The sequence below is a fragment of the Amblyomma mixtum genome, chromosome 3 (genome assembly GCF_055824585.1).
Source record: "Amblyomma mixtum isolate Tamu chromosome 3, ASM5582458v1, whole genome shotgun sequence".
NCBI classification, from domain to species: Eukaryota; Metazoa; Arthropoda; class Arachnida; order Ixodida; family Ixodidae; genus Amblyomma; species Amblyomma mixtum.
In genome coordinates this window covers 35,383,538-35,403,068 of record NC_143014.1, presented here as the reverse complement: position 1 = coordinate 35,403,068, position 19,531 = coordinate 35,383,538, and the positions used below count along the sequence as shown (strand labels likewise).

Below are 19,531 nucleotides of genomic sequence, written 5' to 3'. Positions count from 1 at the left end.
TTTTTGCGCTGAATTCTATACAATCTATAACCCTTGGTGCTGTGGCCCAGCAAGTTTTGCTAACATGGTGTAAAAGACATGCACTTTCGCAAAGCATGCAGGCTAAACAACGCTTCAGTGCACGTAACTATTTAAAATAGCCACATTTTGTCGAGCCACAGTGCTGAGGGTATTCGCGGCTTCGAAATTTGATATGACCAGTAGCCTAACAGTTGTAGTTAAACCGCCGCGGTGGTTACGGCGCTGGGCTGCTGACCCGAAAGACGCGGGTTCGATCCCGGCCGCGGCGGCCGAATTTCGATGAAGGCAAAATTCTAGAGGCCCATGTGCTGTGCGATGTCGGTGCACGTTAAAGAACCCCAGGTGGTCGAAATTTCCGGAGCCGATCACTACGGCGTCCCTCATAGCCTGAGTTGCTTCGGGACGTTAAACCCCAGTAAACCAATAAACCAAACAGTTGTAGTTAAAAAATGAATTATCAAAAATTAGCTGACTGGCTAACTAACATTATTTACCTGTTTTATGTCTGCGAACATGGGTATTGTGCTGCAGAAGCCACCTTCAGACCTAAGAAAGCATATTTTCAAAAATATGGCCTACTGGTCATTCATGTAGGCAAGCGTTGGGAGGATTGTACTCTGTCATATGCCAAGAGGTTATCTTTAACGTGCACAGACTCCTACGAAACCTCTCCTTTCATTCCCACCTTCGTCCCTTCTCTTTTGGCGCGGTTCGGGTGGCCGCTCAGATGTGAGATTATTACTACGCCATTTACTTTCCTCGGAAAGTAATTTTTTCACAAACATGAGTTCCAAAGAACTATCATTTCAGGTTTCTCCTGGGTGTGTACAAACGTAAACGCAGCGAAGAAACAGTTGCGCTGTCGGTATAAATGGAACTAATTTAGGCAAGTACAAAAGGTGAGTGCACGGTTGGATAATTTTTCTCGTTTCGAAATAATTTCAAATTCGTGCATACTAATACACAGTTGAACGCCGTTCAAAACATCGAAAATCGAAGTTCGTCTAGCCACATTGTACCGCAACAAATGTTGGCTACGCTGTTAAATTAACGCTAAAATACGGCAACACTGTGCACAAAAAATCTGGCCACCATGGTGTTTTAGCGGGTTTTGTTGTCATTCTGGCAACGTTAAATGCAGAGACCCGCCGCTAGGACCGTTGCAGGTAATTTTTTTGCCGCTGCTGCAATTGCTACAAGGAAGCGTTTTTAAATGGAAATAGATAATTATAAGGTTCAGTTTGCAAAGGGCGCCAGGTAGTGAAGCTGGTGGGCCCATGTGACCGCGGCCTGGCGCTGCGGTCGCTTTACGATGGGCTCGCGCGCGTCGTCTGCTACTCCCTGCTTGAGGAGCAACCGCAGACGACGGCTCGAGCGCGTACAAAAACCAACTTTAAATTTAGAGTTCGAACGTAGTATCGCCTTAATCTCTTTTGTATCAGTGAAACAAGAAGGTTTAGCAGCATTTATAGCCACATTCTTAACTGGGCACGTGAACGCCTTCCTTACCGTGGGGAACATGACCGTGTTCTGTAGGTTTTTTTTCTGCAAAATTTTTTGCATATGAAATAAATTGCAATAAACGAAAGCAAATCTTAATATATGTGCTTTCCAGGCATATAAAATTTAAAGAATTGCGCGTTTCAGCAAAAAAGTTTAATTACCTAAACCAAGATTTTAGGTAAAAATTGAACAAAACTTTAAGACGCCTGCGCCTTTCTACAAAAGTTTCTACGGCGCTTGCCTTCTCTTGGAATCCACTCCGTTACCCTTAAGGACCAGCGGTTATCTTGGCTTCACATTACATGCCCTTTTATTGTAAAACTCTGAAGGAATGAAATAAAATAAAAAATTCGAGAGGAAGCCCGCACCCAAACAAAGGTTATCGTAGGCGAACCAATTAAAAAATAAAAAAAAAGGGGCCAACGCCCAAGAGAAAATTTAAGAAAAACCAATTACCAGAGAGAGAAGAAAAAACAGGCACAAATGATGGGCGTGCAAAAGTGATTGTTATACATAAGACACCCCTGAAGGATTAAGAATTGGGAAGGACGAAGTGAAAATGAAACGGATTAGCCCAGCGTGCCCAGATTCTTCAGACAGGCTCGCAGGCGGCCAGGGGGAGGTAAGGTGCGGGCATCTGTAGGAAGAGAGAAGACAAGAAAACAAGGGGAAAAAAAAACGAACAGGAGATAATGGGCTTAAGAAGGCAGAAAGAGTACATAAAAGAGGGGAAATCGAAAAGAGAATCAAGGAAATGACAAAAAGCAGGTAAAAAAACAACAACAAAGAAACAGAACGAGTGAAATGAAAAATAACCAAAGAATTAAAATATGAAAAATATAACAGCTAGAGGAAAGAAAAGAAAAAAAAAAAGGAAAGAAAAATTGAAAACAAACAAAAATTATAAACATTAAAAAAAGGAAACAAAATCAAGATCCACATGCCCGTGAAGCAGGGGCAAGCCCAAGCCCACTTCTTCCTCTTGATTTCAACTAGGATATCATTAACGCGCGTATGTTCTCTCATCCACTCATTTTTTTTTCTTTCGCATCACGCTAGCTTCGATCTTTGACAGCGTGCAAATTTATGTTGAGAGGTGCCGGTTTGCCGGACATGCATTGTGTAATTTCTGTGACGCTTTTATTTCTTTTGTATTTTAACGGCTTGACAGCTAAAATAAACGAAAATGATTCCCAGGATGAAAATTTTTCGCCACTGTAGCGCGAACGTTGCTTCCTACCAGATGCCTTAGTTATGTTGTTGCGTGCCTAAGCAGACGGCGTCTCATTTGTTGTAAGAAGTGGCAGCCCATGATTAGGAAATTTTTACCACAGGTGTCTGGCCGTTCCCATTCGAAGGACGAACATAAATGAAGAAAATTTGCACACTTCAATGTCTCAGTTGGTTGCAGCCCGATTCGGGCACTCCTTCATGAAAGGAATATCATATGAGACAACAACGCACAGTTTCTTCATGATGTGCTCAAATTGCTTTCCCTCCATCATGATGCACAGAAGAAAGCGGTCTTTCATAGCATTCACAGGGGATAAAAGTACCTGTCGGGGAATGTTTTCAAGTGATATTCTTGCACGTTGCTTCAGATCTTCGAGGTTGGCTGGTTCTGTCTTGAAAACCTCATTTTCAACATACGCCCAGATGAAGAAATCCAAGGGTGATAAATCGGGCGACCTAGAAGGCACAGGCTGTGGTTCTACCACACACAATTTATTGGTTGGGAAAAATTCGTCTATGAAGTGCCGAGCCGAAGAAAAAAAAATGCGGCAGGGCTACGTCATGCTGGAACTACATTTTATTCAACACAACCAGTGGCAAATCTGAGGCAAATTCAGACAAGACGCCCTTTAGAACGCAGTCTGTGTAAGTACTTCTTCCAAGTAAGGTTTCCGTTAATGAAGTAAGGAACAATACGGCCATTATAGATGCCACACGAAACATTTGCTGACTTTCTTAGAAGGTATACTTGCGCTCACGTAGCCAGTGTGTGTTCTGGGCGCACCAGTAATGGGAGTTGTGAAAATTGACATTCGAGTCCATGCGAAATTGGGCCTCGTTAGTCCAAAGCACTCACGTAGAGGAATTTCGGGATTTCGTCGCATCAGGCACCAACTGCAAAAATCGAGCCGTTCCTGAAAGTCAGTTGGTCTCAGCACCTGGTGAAGACACACATGACATGGGTGGTAGCTGCATCTTGAAAGTGACCTGCAAACTGAAGCCGGACTAGCTCCATATGCGGTGGCAATTTCCCTGACGCTTGCTTTTCGCTTGACAGAGATGTATACGCCAGGACGTCGATGTCAAAATCGTCGGTATTACTGGCTCGTCGCTTCATTCTCTGAATATGGACTGATCCAGTGGTCCAGAATCGATTAAACATGATATAAATGTGGGACGAGTCAGCACACGACGGTTGGGAAGCATACATCAGTGTGCATGACACCTCCGTGTCCATTTGGGCGCTCGCTTAAGCGATCACAATGTCCACCTTTTCGGCAACGGAGTATTACGGAATTGCTCTGGCGCGGCCATTAATATTCTCATTCCGGCTCGGTAGACGAGCGCTTGAGCCACCGCGGCGGCTCCGGAATAATTTCGACAACCTGAGGATCTTTAACATGCACTGACGAAATGCGGCTGCCACTGTCGGGTTCGAACCTTGGTACTCCGGCTCAGTAGACGAGCGTCTTAGCATTGAGCCACCGCGGCGGGTTATACGTGTCTCCTCCATAGAACGCGTAGTGGAGGCCTCGGAATAAGTTGAAACACCTGAGGATCTTTAAAATGCACTGACATCGCCTCTGTCGAGACGCTGCCGCCGCGGTCGGGGTCGAGTCCGGGTACTCCGATGAACACCTCAAAATTAATGGTTTTCGATGAAAGGAAACGGCACAGTAACTGTCTCCCCTCTTGGTGGACACCTCAACTGCGTCGTGAAGGAAGGGAGGAATGTGGGAGTGAAACAAAGGTGGCGTAGTGGAGGGCTGCGGCGTCATGGCGCCACTATTATTCGTGCCGCACAGCAGGAATACACGACATGACCCAACAGTGAACCACGACGCAGTGAGCGCGTTAAGGAGCGTTATGGCTACTCATTCGCGCGTCTCGAATCCGTTGCGGCCTCCGCGTCCCTCGGGCTTCTCGCGCCTGGCTTCAGCCTTGTGTTGTCACAGTTCGAGGTCTCCCTGGCGCTCCTGTCGCATACACTCGGCGCACTTCGTATTCAGTGTAGGATCGGTGTCGCGCTTGGCGATTTGCTGCTAGGGTAGATTCATGTACTGCAGGATTCAGAAAACACCGTGGTACTGTTCACCAGCCGCGGCGCGCTTCTTTTTCGTTGGTGTCGATTCCGTAGTTGGCTCTGGTTCCACGGCATGTTTGGACGCTCAGAAGATCCGAATAATAGTGATTTTGAGGAAAGTAAATGGTGCAGTAATAATTACTGTCTCACGTATCTCGGTGGACCACGCCAGGAGGGAAGGGTGGAAGCTAGGTGGGAGCGAAAGAAAGAGGAAGGTGCCAGAGTGGGATTCTCGAGAATAATTTCGATCAATTGGGGATTTTTAACGTGCACTGACAACGCACAGCACACGTGCCCCTTTGCGCTTCGCCTCCATCGAAACGCGGCTGCCGCGGCTGGGTTTGAACCCGGCTACTCCGGCTCAGTAGCCGAGCTCGCTCACCGCTGAGCCGCCGCGGCTGGCCACCGAAGATAATTGGAAGACTGAAGACTGGCAAACGCGCGGGCTCCATGCGCTCAGGGTTCCGAGTGGCGCTGAGTGGTTCCGAGTATGCTGCGAATGGCTACGAGTGATAGCCTTTTGGACGTCGCACCTCATTCTGTACATGGCGTATGAGTCTGCAATTTAGGATTTTCGCCTTTTTTTATTAATGGCATTTGCTTTTGACTGCATATGCATTGGTATACATTTTTAGACGATTTGGCTTCAATTCATCACAATTCGTCAAACTCTGTGGGATGTGATCCCGAACGGCTTTCGGGCTTCCGGCTTCCAGTTTCTGATGACGCCTTTGTTTTTTAGGAAAGGAAAGGGCGCAGTAACTGTGTCAATTATCGGTGGATACCTCAACCGCGCTGTTGGGTTTAGTATTTGCTAAACACGAAATATTTTTGAAAGCACGATTTTTTGCTGGTGGACACTACCGCCACATCACGTACCTCAAAGCGCGACTGAGGTGTCCACTGACACAGGGAGCCACTTAAGCGCCTTTCCTTTCGTGAAAAAAAAGTGTAAACCCTCCGTTGTCCGCCGAGATATGCGAGACAAGTACTGCGCCATTTCCTTTTTTCAAAAAACCAATTTACCAATTTTAACCTTCCGCTGGTTTTGAGAACACGTTTTGGTTTTTGAGGAAAGGAAATAGCGCAGTATCTAGCTGCATCACATGTATACTTGGCGGGCACCTGAACCACGCAGGAAAGGAGCAAAACTGCCTCAGTTTATTGCTGGACGCAACCGCCTACTGCAGCGTGATTGCGGTGTACACTGACCCAATGAGCCGGTTAAACTTGCTACTCAGAGACCAAACACACATGCAGACAAACACGGCTACCCGCCGCGGTGGCTCAGTTATGGTGGCTAGCCATAGCTCAGTGGTCACGGCGCTCGCCTACCGAGCCGGAGTACCCGGTTGCGAACCCGGCCGCGTTTTGTTAGAGGCGGAACACAAAAGGCGCCTGTGTGCTGTTGATGCGGGATGTCAGTGCACGTTAGAGATCTCCAAGTGGTCGAAATTATTCCCGAGACCTCCGCTACAGCACCCCTCTCTCTTTTTTTCTTTCACTCCCACCCTCCTCCCTTCCCTTACGGCACGGTTCAGGTGTCTGCCGAGATATGTGAGACAGATACTGCGTCATTTCCTTTCCTCAAAAACCAATATAATAATTTTATCACATCGCTGAAACCCGGGGAGTGCGGCTAGAAGTGCTTTCGCACTATAAAGGAAGAGCGATAGAGTTGCCGTTCTTCCTCGTTATGGTGAATTTCTATGTACTATGAGAAAAAAGAAATGGAAGTTGGTTTTGAGGAAAGGAATAGCGCAGTAACTGTTTCACTTCTCAGTGGATACCTGAACCGCGATGTAAGGGAAGGGGGGAAGGTGGGAGTGAAAGAGAAAGAGGAACCCGCTAGCTTCGAAAGCGCTGCTGCCATGCCTCCAAGGCAACAACATCAACCTGATGTTTGATGATGATGTTGAAATAACCATTTGCACCCGTCAAGGAATCAGAGGGTGATGAAGAGGAGTCTTGACCGTCTTCATCTCCCCCCCCCCCCCCCCTTTTAGCTGGCTGGGATCCCTTGGGATTCAGCGGTGTCCAGGGCAATACGGATAACTTTCTTTTGCTCTTCTTTCTGGCTGAACATTCTGAACATGGGGGTTTCAAACGCACTAGAAGAGCTCATTGAGGTTACCAGAGCAGTTCAACATCAACTACTCCTACACAGCCGATCGGGGCTAAAAACGTTGGCAGAGGCTTAGCTCAGCTATGCGAGAATATACGTAGCGTGAGCAAACGCCCGGCGTCCATAAAGCGGCAAATATACTATTCATTAACACATTCCCGTTTAAGCTACTGTTCCCTTGTATGGTTAACAACGACACAGACAAATCGAGATTACCTCCTTGCAGTTAAAAAGCGGGCATTACGAGCTATTGGGAAAATACAGTTATTGCGCAGCTGCCGGCCTTTGTTTAGGTCTTATAGAATACTAGAAATAAGTAAACTGCACACATACAAACTGTCTCGAAATATTACGCCAGTACAAACTAGACAAAATAACCTTCGAAACCACCTATCACACTAAACTTAGCACATGCGAACTTCGGAAACAATGTATGGAAACACCTCATGTACGCACAAATTATGGTTTTCAGAGGCTGGGATGGCCAATTCCTGACTTGATTAATCAATACCGTATTATTCTGGATACTGCACGCAGCACCCCCTCTATACGTAAATACAAAATGTTAATTGAAGCAATGCTCGTAAATGAACCTTAAAGATGAAAACTAAACGTATACCTATCACTTGTGTATGTTTTGTAAATATTCGAATTGTGGTTAAAGTATGCGGTTTGTTTTTCCGCCGAAAGCCAGTGTTTTGTAAGGATGTCTTAATATATTGTGTAAAAATAATGAATGTGTGTTCTATTATGTAATGCTCTTCTTGATTTTTGTAGCCAGTGGTGCCGCCTGTCATCCGGGTGGCGTGGCCTCGTCAGGCAATGTATGCCTTTTGCCACGTCACCCTGGACAACCTCTCCGTTGTCTGAAATAAATTCTGAATGAATATATACCCCCACAAATACCTCTGCGCATGCGCACAATGAGAAGCGCGCTATCAAGGGGCTCCGGCGCAGCGTCAGACTTGGCTACTGCGAACGGAGGATGCACAGCTGGGCGCGCGCCAGTGCTAGTACGTCTGCCGCGGCTATGACGTCACTCATCTGGAATGCGAGAACCGGCGAGGCGGCGGAGGAGCGCGCGGTGGCAGCGGCTCTGGTGCGCCAGCTGTGCGCCGTGTGACGTCACTGCTCCTCGCGCATGCGCAGCACGGCTCTCCAGCAGCCACGCGAAACTGCTCAACCTCGGTCAGTGTAGCTCATGCTACAAAATACTCGAAAAGTTAGGCTTTGAACACGAGCGAGGCTCAAACACACGAAGAATATCCGAACAGACAAGGAACAAAATCAGAATCCGATCAGTCTCACGGAACATGCACCCAGTACACCAAGAGGGTAAACGAATGGACAGAGCGAAAGCTCTACAGAAAAAACCAGCAGACAGGACGAGGTTTACACGGACGCGGCGGAATACGAACGAACGGGTTACGCAGCCCTAGCAACCCGGGAGGGCGGAGACCGAGTCTCGTCACGCAACATCCGACAGAGAGACGCAACAGCGCCAGAGGAGGTAGCCATTACGCTGGCGCTAACCCAATAGAACGTCAGAGTGATTATAACTGATTCCAAATCGGCTATCCGAAACTACAACGCAGGCAGGTGTCTGCCGAAGCAGTCAAAATTCTGGCTGCCGGCCCGACCCCATCAGAGGTAATTAACCTAATATGGACTCCCGCCCACGAGGGCCTGCGAGGAAACGAGATAGCGCATGCATTGGCCCAAGGACTCACAGTCCGGGATCGCAGTGCGGTCTCGTGGAGCAGAGAGCCCCTTCAGACGGGCGAGGAGCTGAACATGTACCGAGATATTAAAGCGAAAGCCTCTAATGCCTCATCGTTGTCTACAGAAGGTTGGCAGCAGTGGTGTCACGCTTTTCGGTTGGTTGAAATGGTTATGACGTCAGAGTGCGCGGATTCGAATTAATGAGGTCACCTGCGGATGCCTGACGCCCCCTTTTGGAGTGCACGACAACTAATAAAATAGTTCCCCTAAATAAATCCCCTCCCCCCAACTCCTTTTCCCCCCTCTTTTTTCCCTCTTCCCATTCTTTTTTGCACGCGTGAATGCACCATATATATTCTGTTGCGAAAGCAATTAATTCAGTTGATATAATTTGCCCTCTTTCTGTCTTCTGCTCTTTCGTGTGAATGTTTGTTCGTGTGCGCAACGCCATCCCAAGAAAGCTATGCACCAACTCGCCCAGCAAGAAGTTCTTCTACATCACCGAGAAAAGAAGCACAAGAGTATGATAAAGTTTTCACTTCCTTCTTTCACACCCTCCTTCTTTCACACCCTCCTTTTTTTTCCTTACGGCGCGGTTCGGATGTCCGCCGAGATATGGATGGATGGATGGAAAAAAAACTTTATTGTTAATAAATTGGTGTTCTTGACCCTTATGGGTCACTGGGCAACGTGGTCGATCCTTGGTCCAGGATGCCGCACTTGACTGCCGCCATCGTGGCTCGGCGCACAAGGAATCGTTGCGCTTCCTCGTCCTCGCTGGCCAGCAAGTGCTCCCACTGCATCACACTCGGGTTGTTTATTCTTGGCTCTAAGTCTGCCTTAGGGCAGGTCCATGTGATATGTTCTAGTGTAGCTTTACCCTGACACCACGGACATTCGTCTGCATATTGTGTAGGGAAAATCTTGTGTAGTTTGTGCAGGTGTGGGCAGGTACCGGTTTGTAGTCTGCGCCAGTCTACCGCCTTCTCTTTGGTGAGCCTTTTGTGTGGGGCTGGGTAGCGTTTCCGCTGACCCCTGTAATGATCGAGTATATCTGAGTACGTGGGGGTAACTGGGTCAAAGGTGCCTGTGGTGCAAAGTGCTGAGTCGGTTGATATACCCTCGAGCTAACTCGTCTGCTGCCACGTTGCTCTCATCCCCTCATGTCCGGGAACCCACACTATACTATGTTTAGTGTTTTTGTGTCTTCTCGTCGTGTGTAGAATATGATTGGCGATGCTGTCGATCCTGCCTCTTGTGTAGTTTCTACATGCTTGTTTGGAGTCCGTCACTATATAGTGAGGTTGTGTCCTGTTGCGTTGCCGTGCGATATTGCCAGAGCAATGGCGGCTTCTTCAGCTGCTTCTATGTACATTCCAAGTACCCTGACTTCCGTTTTCTCAGGTATTGTCTCGTTTCCGAGTTTCAGGGTGATTTGGGAGTCGTATTTTCGTGTACCTTTTTTGATTCTTACGTATTCTGATTTTTCTGCTGAGCACGATAATCCTCTGCCCCTGGCGTATTGTTCAGTATGGTGGATCGCTCTTTGTAGGCGCTCTTGTTTAGCTGCTAGGGAGCCTGTGGTTGTCCATATTGTTATTTCATCTGCATACATTGCGTAGCTGATGTTTTCTATTTCGTCCAGTACTTTCGTGAGTCCTATCATCGCTATGTCGAATAGTAGCGGTGATATTACTGAGCCTTGCGGGGTACCCTTGTTTGGCACCGTGAGGCTGTGAGACAGTTACTGCGTCATTTCCTTTCCTCAAAACAAAGACCACCAAAGTAAGGGCGCACGTGATCTTGAAGTGGACGAAGAAGAGTCTCGATGATGGAGAAGAAGAACAACGTGCAGCCATAGAGAAAGAGAGGACACACTCATAGACCTTAGCGGCCCAATGGATTGTAGCGCACCTAGCGGTTGGTGAGAGCAACAGGCCCAGACTTCCTGTTTCGGTTTCACTGGCGCGAATTTCGAATTGCTTGCGCGTTACCCACGTTTGGTTGTGGCCGGAGGAGGACAGATTGTCTCGCTTAATCCCTTGTGCGAATTGCGTCGTACCGAAATTATTTGACTAAGTTGTACAGACAACAGAACTATAAAACAGGCAGCTTTGGATTCACAAATCAACAAGGGTTCTGTCTGGTGGGCTTGTCTCCTGTTCGGAGCAAGTGGTAATTCAACATGCAGTATTTAATAAACAGAAGGAGTGTCGAGGAAACTCTTTATTCCAGGGCAGTATAAGCAATGAGCACATAAAGGCTGCACACGAACCGAGGCGAGCATGGTACAGAAAGGTTAGATGGAAATACAACCCCGTTCCTTAATACGAGCAAATCTGAAAGTATTAACAGAGAAGACAGAAGACAGAGATAGGTAGTCGTGGTAGACACCAGACACGGCCAGCTTTGTGAGCCTTGTGTGGCCAGGATCCATGAAATCTTTTGCAGTGAAATGGTCACTGCAAATCCTGTATGTGGTATAGAGTAGGCTGTCCGGCTTTCTCACACGGTCGTCTCTTCCAGTGTACTGCACCCATGCTGTCATCCTGCAATGACGATGATGTACCTAGCGTAAGCGTAATTGCTTGGATAATATTCTTGCACTTCCTACCACAAGATGTTTGTACCAGAGACAGTTAATATAGCCACACTTTAAGGAATAAAAAATTGTGGGGTCCGCAGCAAACTTATGACAGGCACTGACCAAAAAGCATAATTTTGCTTTCTTGGGGGGGTCTTGAATTTACACCTACGCCGATTGAAATAATACGTATCAGACAAAGCCAATATTGTTGAGAGCCCTGCTTACATATCCTTTTTTGCCGCCTTTTTTACGGCTTAACTAAAATAAAAAAAAAGTTTAGTCGCTCCGCCACTGCAAGCATTCCGAAATAATCGCTACAATATTTACTAACCCGTAGTGGTAATAATTTACACTACTTTAAACTGAAATGAAGAAGCCGTTTTGCCCAAGCCGAGCTTACCCGAACGCCAGGCCTGGCGCGGCCCGAACGCCACGGCGGCAGTCATGGAGTACGCCGTAGCTGGGACGAACGCCTCCCCAGACGAATTTGAAGCGCCCGATTGGAAAACGATTGTGTCTTACCGTAATCAGGACCCCAAAGTTGTGCCATTAACAGCTCAGAAGCCAAATAAGCAAACCGAAAAGTCGAAGGCGCAACCTCTCCCTCCACTAAGAAACCGCTTCCACGACTACCGGAGGAAGACTATAAGATAATCTACAGACCGACGGGTGGCGTAGACATCACGAGCTACACCGAGAAATCCATCCGGCAAGCTATCGCATCAGCTAGCGGCATTACCGCCACCGAGGCTGACAAAGACCAATCCAGAACGAACTGTACAAAGAATGTGTTCACCATATCGACGCCGGTGCAGGCAAACGCACTACGTTACGTCGCAGTCAAACAAATCAAGCTGGAAGGCAAAGACATCATCATGACGTCGTACATCGCTCCTCCGGACAAGGCCTTGCAGGGCATCATCTACAGGGCTTACGATGGCGAAACGCAGCAAGAAATGATGAAAGAACTTCGCAAAAGAAACTCTGAAATCGTCCAAGCACGAACCATGGGAAGAACATCAAAGTCCCTCCTGCTCCACTTCGACGCGGACGAATTGCCAGATAGCATCATATACTTCGGCGTCCTGTATCCGGTCTACCCCTTCATTCCAAAAGTAGAGGCGTGCACGAACTGCAGAAGAGTCGGACACAGAAGAGACGTATGTCCAGAGCCACCGCAGCAACGGTGCCCGCACTGCGGAAACCAGCACCTCAAAGAAGAAATCTGCGACCCAGTCTGCATTGTCTGCGGAGAAGGGCACCGCACAGGCGATACCAGCTGCAAAAAAAGATTTATACGACCCCAGACTAAAATGTCGGAGCACCAATCAAGATCAAAATCCCGGACCAGCGACGACTCAACATCCACCAAAAGAAAGGACCGCTCGAGCTCCTTCCCGCCCTTGGACAGCGGACGCAGCAGCAGCCGCAGTGGACGCAGCAGCAGCCGCAGCGGACGCAGCAGGAGCCGCAGTGGAGGTGACAGCGGCACCAGCAGCCGGACGCAGAGCCCCGGACCGAAGCAGGTGAGCTGGGCGGGAGTGGCCTCTCACGGAAAGGGGACGGAGCTGCAGTTATTACAGTCGAAACTCGATCAGGCACTCCACCACATTCAAATACTTACGGACCGCATCAAACACTTAGAACAGGAAAACAGTAAACTAAAAGCACCCGCCAAATCTAAGGACCCTCCTCCAAAACCACTTGCCGTGCAGGAAGTTACAGAAATGGAAACTACTGTGTCCGCAACAGTCGAAACCCCAGTACGCGTAGTAAGCAAGGAAGAAACACCTCGCAAAAAACGAGCAGTAGCTGATGTTAGAAATCCCTCATTGGAGGATAGAGTCCCAAAACTCGAACAAAAAGTGGAAGAGCACAGTCAGAAACTCGATAACGTAACACAAACAGTTGAAAATTTATCACAAAGACTCGAACAACACATATAGGATGTAAATCACAAGTTCGGGGTAATCGACACCATTTTACAGGAAATTTCAAGTCGGCTTCCCCCGTCAGCTCAAGGGGCCCCAATCGATCTATCCCAGCAAAATGGCCAATCCTAAAACCATAACAATTTGGCAGTGGAACTGCAGATCTATGCGCAACAAAAAAGCAGATCTGCAGTTACATATTCAATCGCAATCCGGAAAACCTGACGTAATAGCGATCCAAGAACCCAGAATATATCGACTAAAACTGCCAGGGTACCGGGCAGTTCTGCCATGTCACATCACAGAACAACCTTTAACCACTACGATGGTACATAGAAACCTTACCGTGGTTAACCACGAAATTGAAAACGTAGAGCTCGACTGTATATTAATCGAAATTTTACCCAGCAAAAGAAACTCCTCTTCTCTGTTCATACTGAACGCATACAGCCACCCCAGGGCGCAGGCTGGACCAGCGAAAGCCGCTGTACTGAAAGCCCTACAAATTGCAGGCCAAAACCCAACTCTAATTGTGGGCGACTTCAACGCTCAACACGTGCAATGGGGACACGCAACTATATCTATGAAAGGCACGGCCCTAATTGATTTTATCCAGCAAAGAGGGCTAACCCAATACACGGATCCCATGCAACCTACCAGGATAGGTAACAGCGTGAGCAGGGAGACGTGCCCGGACCTCACGATAGGCAAAAATCTCCCATACTTAAGCTGGAGCAACACCAGACAAAATCTGGGAAGTGACCATTATATCATAGCATCTAAAATCGCCATTGCCAATCTCAAACCCCAACCCAGAAAAAACAAGATCACCGACTGGGACAAACTTAGGACGATCCGCGACCAAAATCAGGAACCGATCACAGACCTAGAACAGTGGACACAAACCCTCCTATCAGATTTGGGAAAGGCCACTAAAGAACTAATACATGACCTAGACGTAATTGCGATTGACAGCAGACTTATACACATGTGGGAGGCAAGGCAAAGCCTAGAAAAAAGATGGCTTAAACAAAAATACAACAAAAAGCTTAGAAACAAGATACTCACACTCACAGAAAAAATTCAACACCACTCCGCAGAAATCGCAAGGCAGCAATGGGACCATATCTGCGAAAATGTAAATGGCAATCTAGGCACGAGAGAGACGTGGAATCTTCTGCGGCATCTCCTTGATCCGGAATCAAATAAAGCTACGACTCAAAGGAAAATCACCAAAATTTTAAACATGGACCTAGGCACGGATCAAGACATTATCAACACGCTACAGCAGAAATACTTCTGCACAACCCGAGAGACGCAGTCACTACCAGATTATAAAGGACAACCTAACCCCCTCCTGGACGCTGACATAACAATAGCGGAAATAAGAGCAGCCCTCCATAAGATACGCACGACATCCGCCCCGGGAGAAGACGGCATTAACAATAAAACACTCAGAAACCTAGACGATGCTTCCATCACAGCCCTCACGCATTTTGCGAACGAGTGTTGGAGGGAGGGAAAACTCCCAGCGGCTTGGAAACATGACATCGTTAAATTCATCCCAAAACCAGGCAAAAAGCTCGCACTCGAAAACCTCAGACCTATTTCGCTTACATCTTGCATAGGAAAACTGATAGAGCACGTCATACTAGACAGACTCCAGTCTCACATGCACAAAGAGAATTTATATCCACACACTATGATTGGCTTTAGAACACATTTATCAACACAGGACACAATGCTCAGACTAGCAAACGAAGTCCTATCTCAGGAGCAACAAAGGAGCACCAGGGCAATCCTAGCTCCAGATTTAACAAAAGCGTTTGATAACGTCAAACACAAAGCAATCCTAGAATCTCTTTCACCGTTGAATGTGGGCGAAAGAGCGTTTAAGTACATCAAGGACTTTCTCTCCGACAGAACGGCTAAAATTCAAATTGGCGCAATCAAATCCGACACCTTCAGTTTAGGAGACAGAGGAACGCCGTAAGGATCGGTCCTCTCCCCCTTCTTATTCAATATAACCCTCATCAAAATGGCCCACGCACTCGCAAAAATCCCAGACCTAGAACACTCTTTGTACGCGGACGATATCACCCTTTGGACCACCAAGGGGAGTATCGCCACAATACAAGATACGCTACAACAAGCGGCAGATGTAGTAGTAGAGGAGGCACAAGCCGCAGGACTCGCGTGTTCCCCCCAAAAATCTGAAGTCCTCATCCTACACCCAAAACGTCAAAGGAAAAATAAAGCGCCTGAGATCAAAATCTACGCGGAAGGGGCAGCCATCCCAGAAGTGGACACACTAAGAATCTTAGGAATGCTGATACAGTCAAACCAAAAAAACGACACGTTAATTAAGAAACTGAGAAACACTGTCAACCAAATCTCCTTCCTCATCAGACGCATCGCGAATAGGCGAGGAGGAGTTAAAGAAGCCGAGACCAGGAGACTAATACAAGCCTTCGTTCTCAGCAGGGTCAACTACACTACACCATACGTCACCCTCACAGTAAGAGAAAGAGACGACCTGGATTCTCTAATTAGACAGTCATACAAAATTGCGCTGAACCTCCCTCGTCATACTCCAAATGAAAAACTATTACAGTTAGGAATTCATAACACCTTAGCGGAAATGATAGAAGTACACCTCACCGCACAATACGAAAGACTATCAGGCACCGGGACGTTTCATCCTAAAGAAAGCAGGAATACAATATGAAGGAATCCGTACACCCACCTTGTCAATTCCAAGACACGTGCACGAACATCTAACAGTCCCTCTTCTGCCCAAAAACATGCATCCACACTACAATACGGACAGAAGAAAGGCTAGGGCACAAAAACTTCACGAAAGATTTTCAGTTCAGAAAGACACGGCGCACGTGGACGTGGCAGAACATGCGGACAGAGACGCCTTTTCTCTGGCAGTTGTCGATCATCGAGGTTCTCCCCTTGCATCGGCGACAATAGATAAAGCAAAATTTCCGGAGGAGGCCGAAGAAGCTGCCATAGCTTTAGCCATTACCTCCACCACTGCCAAATACATCATAAGTGACTCCAAAACAGCAATTCGAAATTTTGCAAAAGGAAGGGCCCACTCAGCAGCCATCAAAATCTTACAAAAAATCTCCAATACCCGCCAGATAACATTGATCTGGGTCCCCGCCCATTCGGACCATCCTGGAAACGAGGCGGCGCACCAATTTGCCCGAGGATTCGTGGTTAACTGGGAGGTGCGCTACCCCGAGCTCAGGTCGGCCAAGGAGCGAATGACAACCTACAAAGAAATTACTACCCACTTCAAGAAAGAAAGACAGATCTTCCCAGAACCACATAAAGCCCTCAGTAAAACACAACAAGTCAGTTGGCGGCAGCTCCAAACAGACACTTCTTTAATCCGTACATGTACTCCATATGGTTCCCCGAGCAGTACAGCCCCGTCTGTTTTCTCTGTGGGCACCAAAAGGCAGACACACCGCACATCCTATACTCATGTACTCAAGACAAGCCATCGCACAGTCTGCAGCTCTCTACCCAATCTCAGTGGGAGGCCGCGCTGCTCAGCTCGGACCCGGAAGTTCAACTTCGAGCCACAGAGCGAGCCGAAGAGGTCGCCGAACGACATCGTCGGTCGGCCACCTGGCGTCCGGCCTAGAAGAGGAGCCCACCGCGCGGAGGGGAACATGACCCCAATCCGCGCCTAAGACCTCTTCTTTAATAAAGTTTACCTCCTCCTCCTGCCCAAGCCTTCCTATTATGAAGCAAGCGCTATAAATGTGAATAAACAATTTTTGTTTTCACCCTTACTGCGCAAATCGTAAGCGTAAAGGAATCGAAAACATAAGAAAACTCAACGCACCTGCTGTCCCGTGCTATACAGAAGAAACTAGTTCCTGGCTTCTTGTGCGTTGTGCCATTGTTCTGGCACCACGACAAAGAGCAGTAGCTGCCGTAGGCAGGGCCACCGGACAACATGGCAGCGTGTTCTGAAGGATGTTAATGCATGCATGTGTTATTCTGAATAATCAAAACAATATAGCAAGTCATAACTACGCTAAAAAATTGTTTTCAGTGCAACAGCAAATCGCGCCACAATAATATATCGCTGCCACAGAAATACACGCAGTACATTTTGAGTCTAAATAGGAGTTGAACGCAGGCGCAACTAACATATAGCCGAAACGTACAAATACGAGCCCTTGCATGATCTGAAATACGCGCCACGCCGCGCCTGCGCAAGGATACGAGAATACGGCGTGCAATGCGCAATGCGCTTCACCGCGAGAAAAACAATATAATCATATTTGTCACAGTAATAAGGCCCAAGGTTTCAAGACTGCGCAGCAGTTTGGCCTAAAACTGCACCGCGCAATGAGTCTATGCTGTATTCATTCGTGCTATGCCTCCCTCATACCACTCGCTTACTTTTGTAAACAAACCACCCACACGGCCACCGCGCGTCTTACGCCGCATGTTAACAGCTCACTGCGACGTAAAAACGCAACATTTACTCGTGCTGACTCTTTATATCAGCGTTTTCAAGCATCATTTCTGTAAGAAATGTGTCTCATCTGCTGTCCAACACGACAAGAGTCGCTTCTGCAGCACACACACCGACGCATCCTAAGCCCAGAATCACGTGCGAATGACAGTGCAGACGACGGTCGAAAAAAAAAAAAACTTCGAAACCTTTTTCAATAAATTGCATCTTCATATATGTTTTAAAACAGTGGCGTTGAAGCGTAACAATTATTTAGCAATAAAAAGTTTGTGTGCTTTAATATAAGAACATTTATTTGCACGTTTGCGTTCTCTGGCGTTCGGTCAGAAAACTCACTGATCTCCACTAGGTGGAGATCAGTAAGAAGGACATCATCATCACCAGACGCTTGTGAAGTCGTGACGTACTTCCTGAGGCCAGCTTCTTCCGAGTGTCCTCCATTTTTTCTTTCTCTGTGGTCTGTGGTGCAGCGTTCTGTTCTGGTCTTGACCACGCGTTATCGTTGGACGATCGGAACCGACCGCCTCGTTCTCATCTTACCGGAAGTATTCCGCGGAAAAGAGCTTCTACCTCTCGCAGGAGCACCTGTACCGTCGTGGGCTTTCGTCTGGCTGGCACAGTGAGTATTGCTTACTTATGGCGAGCTCAATTTTGTGCCCATGGTGTCCACGGAGCAATGCAATCCAGGAGAAATGCAAAAGTTACAGCTGCGTACCTGAAAGGTACGACGAGTGACCAGTTTGCTGGATCGCGAAGTGATTAATGCGGGGATGACGTCGCGTTTGCTGGAGCGACCATCTGAAGAGTTCCAACGGGATCCTTTGAGGTTTGAGACACGTGTAGGCCTAGACTGAGGGACTTTGAGGTTTGAGACACGTGTAGGCCTAGACTCAGGGCCTTTGAGGCGTACCGCATTTTCAAGCAGTCTTCTGAAATCATTCAACGCCCGCTTGACCCTTTACAAGTTCGTGATGAGTTTGAATGGTTTGGTTTGGTTTATTGGGGTTTAACGTCCCAAAGTAATTCAGGCTATGAGAGACGCCGTAGTGAAGCGCTCCGGTAATTTCGAATATCTGGAGTTCTTTAACGTGCAGTGATATCGCACAGTACGCGGGGCTCTAGAATGTACTTTTGAAGGCGGTGGGGACGACCCGTTCGTAGAATTTGCCTCAGCAAGACGTTAAGGAAAATGGGCGTAGTGCATCCAATGTAGGCTTCTTGCCTGGTTTGGGAATGGTGATTAATGTCAGCGTGTCGTCAACCCTGGGGCACTACTCCGTTGTTCCACAGGTCAGTGTTGAGGTAATCCGTAATATGAACCCAAAGATGCAGTGTTTCGCTGCGGGGCGTGAACTGCCGCTCGTACAGTCGCGAGCAAAAAATATTAGCACAGATCACTGGCGATTAGAATTCGTATATCTCACCACGTGGCGCTGCGGTACGCAGACCTGCCTACCGGGCCGTTTCCATGCTTGCAGCCTAGGGGGGGATGGCAGGAAGTAAGCTTTATCAAGCGTGCACCGCCAGAGCGTTGAAGTGCCGACCCTACGTGACTGAGCTTGCAGCATTTATTTTCGCTCGGTTATCATGAGCAAAGACGGTTTCTTTTTATTACGGTTTTTTACGTCCGCGATGGTTTGTCAAAAGGAACTCGCGGGAAGAATAGATGATAGCGCTGCTTTTAGCCAGTAATTTTGCTGTCCGTGGCCGTCCGCGGAACCCCCCTAATACTGTAGAATGGGAACGGCCCGGCACTCTCGTTATCAGCCTCTTCACCACCCGCAGCGCCACGCGTTGTCATTCCGGCGCTCTGGTG

The 19,531-nt window shown here is 47.7% G+C and overlaps 1 protein-coding gene across 5 annotated transcripts in view; it reads left to right on the top strand.

Annotated features, from left to right (window-relative positions):
• The window catches only part of LOC149349643 (uncharacterized), a 49,692-nt gene that overhangs the window by 21,656 nt on the left and 8,505 nt on the right, over nucleotides 1-19,531 (top strand). For 3 of the 5 annotated variants that reach the window (XR_016290139.1, XM_089578675.1, XM_089578676.1), the window contains exon 1: nucleotides 4-18,334. The exons of 1 other annotated variant lie outside the window; for it this stretch is intronic. The gene's annotated coding sequence lies outside the window, so the exon portion shown is untranslated. Of the gene's footprint in view, nucleotides 1-3; nucleotides 18,335-19,531 lie in introns of those variants that run through there. One more of the 5 variants, XM_089578677.1, reaches the window with a different exon arrangement.